Genomic DNA, 6000 nt, shown 5'->3' with positions numbered 1-6000 from the left:
TCTTGACTTGACATCATGTATTAACTGCTTTTAAGAAATTAAAGAGCCAGAAGAAAAGAAACAACATTTCTGCTGAAGTGAAGGACAAGAATGATGGAATACGAAAGGAATGATGTTGCAAGCCAAAAGATAATTGTACGATAAGCATAGGAACTAAAGCACTGATCGGTTTCATTGGTCCTGCACATTTCTTTGAGATTAATACTTTCATTATACATGTACCACATTGTATTTGCGCATGTGACAATAAACTCTACTTGACCCGATCTTGAGGGTGAGAAATTGGTGACAGGATGGGAGGAGGGAAATTCTCACAAACCAATGAAAGCTCCAAAAAAACACAACACAAAGTGCTGGAGTAACTCAACGGGCCAGGCAGCATCTCTGCAGAACATGACTCGGTGACTTTTCGGGTCAGGACCTTTCCACAGACTGAGGGGGGGGGGGGGGGGGGGGGGAGGGGGAGGGGGAGAGGGGGGGGGGGGGAGGGGGAGGGGGGGGGGGGGGAGAGAGAGAAAGCTGGAACAGTGTCGCAAGATCATATGTGATAGGAGCAGAATTAGGCCATTTGGCCCATCAGGTCTACTCCGCCATTCAATCATGGCTGATCTATCTCTCCTCACTAACCCTATTCTCCTGCCTTCTCCCCACAACCTCTGACACCAGTTGGGGCAGGACAAAGCCTGGCAAGCGTTAGTTGGACATAAAATGCTGGAGTAACTCAGCAGGTCAGGAGGCATCCCTGGAGAGAAATTAGTTTTAGATTCTAGGTTAGCTTTAGTTCCTATGCTTATCGTACAATCATCTTTTGGCTTACTACATCATTCCTTTCGTATTCCATCATACTTGTCCTTCACCTCAGCAGAAATTTTGTTTCTTTTCTTCTGGCTTAATTTCTTTAAAGCTGTTAATTTCTGATGGTAGGTCACTCCTCTGAGACACTCAGTCTGTTTCATTCTCTATGGTTCTCTACTGGCCCATTGATTGTTCTGAACATTTCAGGTGATCTATCCCTTATCAAAAAGGAAAGTGTCAGAAACAAATAATTCCCACTTAGTTTCGAGATAGAGCGCGGAAACAGGCCCTTCGGCCCACCGAGTCCACGCCGACCAGCAATCCCCGCACACTAATACTATACCACACACACTAGGAACAATGTACAATTAAACCATGCCAATCAGCCTACAAACTTGTACACTTTGGAGTGTGAGAGGATACTGGAGCACCCGGAGAAAAACCACGCAGGTTATGAGGAGAATGTACAAACTCCGTACAGACCGGTAGTGAGGGTCGAACCTAGGTCTCTGGCACTTATGGAGAAAGTGAAGAAAAAATGAACTGCAGATGCTGGTTCATACCAAAGATAGACACAAAATGCTCGAGTAACTCAGCAGGTCAGGCAGCATCTCAGAAGACAACGTTTGGGTGATGTTTCGGGACAGAATTCCCTCTTGTTGCCTTTGATAACATTCAAATGTAATTATTTGCCTGCAAAAGTTTTTACTCTTTTAGTGGAATCTCCCTTCACAGCAATCATTTATAGAAAGGAAAAAAAACCCCAAAAAATGCTGGAGTAACTCCAGCACTTATTGATTTTCTGTAAACTAGCCTCTGCAGTTCCTTGTGTCTACCTTTATTGATAGGATATTGTTACCAAATACAAACAATCCCATTTAGCTCCAAGGGAGTCAATTTACGCAATTGACTTTTTTGGGCAGCTGCACTGCCTGCTTTTATAGAAACAAGGAACTGCAGATGATGGTTTACAACAAAATGCGGGCGGAACTCAGCGGGCGGGCGGCATCCCTGGAGAACATGAATAGGTGACGTTTCAGGTTGGGACCCTTCTTTAGGCTGAAGTCTGAAGAAGGGTCATGACCCGCTACGTCACCGTTCCATCTTCACCTGGGATGTTGCCTGACTTCTGAGTTACTCCAGCACTTTGTATCTCTTGTTTTGCCTGATTTTATAAACAAATTCTGGCAGGTACTCTTCAGCTGATGAAATGACTCTTCTGTGATGCACACCTTGTAATTTCCAGTGTTGGTTGGGTCCATTCACCTGGCATTTGGCTTCCTAATCCTTGATCAGAATTTCTTTATCCCCTACAACTGATGATTTATATTCCCTCTTATTATCAGGGAACTGTCTTCCAAATACATCTATGTCTAAACTCATGCTGTCATAGTCACCAACAAGTGTTTGTCGAAGATAGACACAAAAAGCTGGAGAGAAGGAATGGGTGACGTTTTGGGTCGAGACCCTTCTTCAGACTTAAGAAGGCAGTCTGAAGAAGAGTCTTGACCCAAAACGTCACCCATTCCTTCTCTCCAGAAATGCTGCCTGTCCCGCTGAGTTACTCCACTTTTTTGTGTCTATCTTTGGTTTAAACCAGCATCTGCAGTTCCTTCCTGCACAACAAGTGTTTGTCTCTGTGGTATCATTTGGGCAGGATATCAACTTGACACATTCTTAGTGAACAAATAAAGAATAATTTTAAATTGACTGCAAATTCTGAATATTTCTAAATAAAAAACGTGCATTTTTTAGACACAAAATGCTGGAGTAACCCAGGAGGGAACTGCAGTCGCTGCCTCAAAAAGGCTGGCAGCATAATCAAGGACCCACTCCATCCTGGCCACACTCATCTTCCCGCTCCCTTCAGGTAGAAGGTCTGTACAGGAGCCTGAAGACTGCAATGTCCAGGTTCAGAAATAGCTTCTTCCCCACAGCCATCGGGCTATTAAACTCAACTGAAACAAATCTCTAAACACCAATAAACCATCATCTGTTTATTTACACTTTATCTGCTTATTTATTGATGTGTGTATATATTTATATAATGGAATATGGACTCACTGATATATGTTCTGTATTCGTGCCTACTATATTCCATTGTGCTGATGCAAAGCAAGAATTTAATTGTCCTATCTGGGACATATGTGAAGTGCCTGTTTCCATGCTGTACGACTATGAGGCTACTTTAATGCAAACAAGGTAAAGAATAACAAGGTACATCTCTGTTCAGTGACTAAAAACTCAGTTTGCCTGATGGGAACTACAGCTCTGAATGTGAGAGGTGTTTTAGGTGAAAAGGCCAAAATGTCTTGGATTGCTTTTATACAATGGATTAACCTTTGGAGTACGGATGCTGCTTTTGAAGTGAAATGTTCTGCACCAGCAGTGTCCCACAATCAACAATGAAGTGATGGACCAGTTAACCTTATGTTGTTGGCACTGTTGGTTGATGTGGGTCACAATACAGGGAGAGTTCATACAATTATCCTTCAATTGTTGCTCCAACATTTATTTTCGCAAACACAAGTAAATCTCTCTCCACCGTGGCAAGCTACCCTTGCCACCAGTCCTACCTCCTCTCCTTCCCCCTTCATCTTTCTTTTAGACTTTAACTTTAGAGATACAGCATGGAAACAGGCCCTTCGGCCCACCGAGTCCATGCTGACCAGCAATCACTGTGTACACTAGCACTAATGTGCACACAGGGGACAATTAAAAACATTACCAAAGCCAATTAAACGACAAACATGTAGGTCTCTGGGGTGTGGGAGGAGATTGGAGCACCCGGAGAAAACCCACGCGGTCACAGGGAGAACGTACAAACTCCGTACAGACAGCACCCTTAGTCAGGATCGAACCCGGGTCTCTGGCGCTATAAGGCAGCAACTCTACTGGTGTGCCACTGTGCCACCTCCACACTGTCGTATCCCTACTCTATCCTTACCCTTATTCCCTCGCCTTATTCTTTCCCCTATTTGCTCTCTGACTTCAGCCTTCCTCTCTCCATTCCCTCCTCCTCTCCATCCTTTCCCTCCACCCACTCCATCCCACCTCTCCTCCTCATCTCCCGTGTCTTCCATCTATACACCCCATTACATTCCTGTGATCTTTCTGCTCACATTGCTATCTTCCCAATTGATCACTGTATTGTCTCCCTCCTACCATCTTCCCTCATCCTCTCCTCCCTCCACCTCGACCCGCCACCTCCATTCTCCATTCGTCCTGTCTCCCTATCTCCCTATCTCCATTCCCCCTCTTTTCCTCTTGACATCTCCACTCCCAAATGTAAATTGTCCGGAGTGTGTGTCGGGCAGTGTTAATGCACTGGGATGATCGCTGGTCGGTGCGGACTCGATGGGCTGAAGGGCCTGTTTCCGCGCAGTATCTCTAAACTAAACTAAACCTCAAAGTCTCCTCACAGGTCCTGGTGAGCAGTGGCGAAGGGAAGGTTCCGGGAGCGGGAGGCTGCCGAGCCCGGGCCCTGCTCATCCCCGAAGACCATCAAGAGAGAGTCAAGAGTGTTTTATTATATGTCCCAGATAGAACAATGACATCCTTACTTGCAGCAGCACAACAGAATATGTAAACATAGTACACTGTAGACAACATAATAAACGAGAAAAAAATTCAGTGTGTGTGTATATACACATACTCACAAATACACATACATATACATGCACACATACAGTACCCTCCATAATGTTTGGGACAAAGACCTATCATTTATTTATTTGGCTCCGTACTCCACAATTTGAGATCTATAATCGAAAAAACCACCTGTGGTTAAGGTGCGAATTGTCAGATTTTAATAAAGGCTATTTTTATACATTTTGGTTTCACCATGTAGAAATTACAGCAATATTTATACATAGTCCCCCCATTTCAGGGCACCATAATGTTTGGGACACAGCAATGTCATGTAAATGAAAGTCGTCATGTTTAGTATTTTGTTGCATATCCTTTGCATGCAATGACTGCTTGAAGTCTGTGATTCAGGGAAATCACCAGTTGCTGGGTGTCTTCTCTAGTGATGCTTTGCTAGGCCTGTATTACAGCCATCTTTAGCTTATGCTTGTTTTGGGGGCTAGTACCCTTCAGTTTTCTCTTCCGCATATAAGAGGCATGCTCAATTGGGTTCAATTGGTGATTGACTTGGCCACTCAAGAATTGACCATTTTTTAGCTTTGAAAAACTCCTTTGTTGCTTTCGCAGTATGTTTGGGATCATTGTCTTGCTGTAGAATGAACCGCTGGCCAATGAGTTTTGAGGCATTTGTTTGAACTTGCGCAGATAGGATGTGTCTATACACTTCAGAATTCATTAGGCTACTACCATCAGCAGTTGTATCATCAATGAAGATAAGTGAGCCAGTACCTTCAGCGGCCATACATGCCCAGGACATAACACCCCCACCACCGTGTTTCACAGATGGGGTGGCATGCTTTGGATCTTGGGCAGTTCCTTCTCTCCTCCATACTTTGCTCTTGCCATCACTCTGATATAAGTTAATCTTCATCTCATCTGTCCACAAGACCTTTTTCCAGAACTGTGGTTGCTCTTTTAAGTACTTCTTGGCAAACTGTATCCTGGCCATCCAATTTTTGCGGCTAACCAGTGGTTTGCATCTTGCAGTGTAGCCTCTGTATTTCTGTTCATGAAGTCTTCTGCGGACAGTGGTCATTGACAAATCCACACCTGACTCCTGAAGAGTGTTTCTAATCTGTCGGATACATGTTTGTGGATTTTTCTTTATTATAGAGAGAATTCTTCTGTCATCAGCTGTGGAGGTCTTCCTTGGCCTGCCAGTCTCTTAGCGATTAGTAAGCTCAACAGTGCTCTCTTTCTTCTTAATGGTTGATTTTGGTAAGCCAAGGTTTGGCTGATGTCTCTAACAGTTTTATTCTTGTTTCTCAGTCTCATAATGGCTTATTTGACTTTCATTGGCACAACATTGGTCCTAATGTTAATAAACAGCAATAGAAGTTTCCAAAGGTGATGGAAAGACTGGAGGAAAGACGAGCTCCTGAGAGCTCTTTTATGCCTGCATTAAGGAGCACTTGAGCAATTACAAACACATGTGAAGCTATGTGTCCCAAACATTATGGCGCCCTGCAATGGGGGTGGGGGGTTGTGTATAAACACAGCTGTAATTTCTACATGGTGAAACCAAAGTGTATAAAAATGGCCTTTAATAAAATCTGC

Source organism: Amblyraja radiata, chromosome 29 (genome assembly GCF_010909765.2).
Source record: "Amblyraja radiata isolate CabotCenter1 chromosome 29, sAmbRad1.1.pri, whole genome shotgun sequence".
Taxonomy (NCBI): Eukaryota; Metazoa; Chordata; class Chondrichthyes; order Rajiformes; family Rajidae; genus Amblyraja; species Amblyraja radiata.
This window is presented reverse-complemented; position numbering follows the sequence as displayed.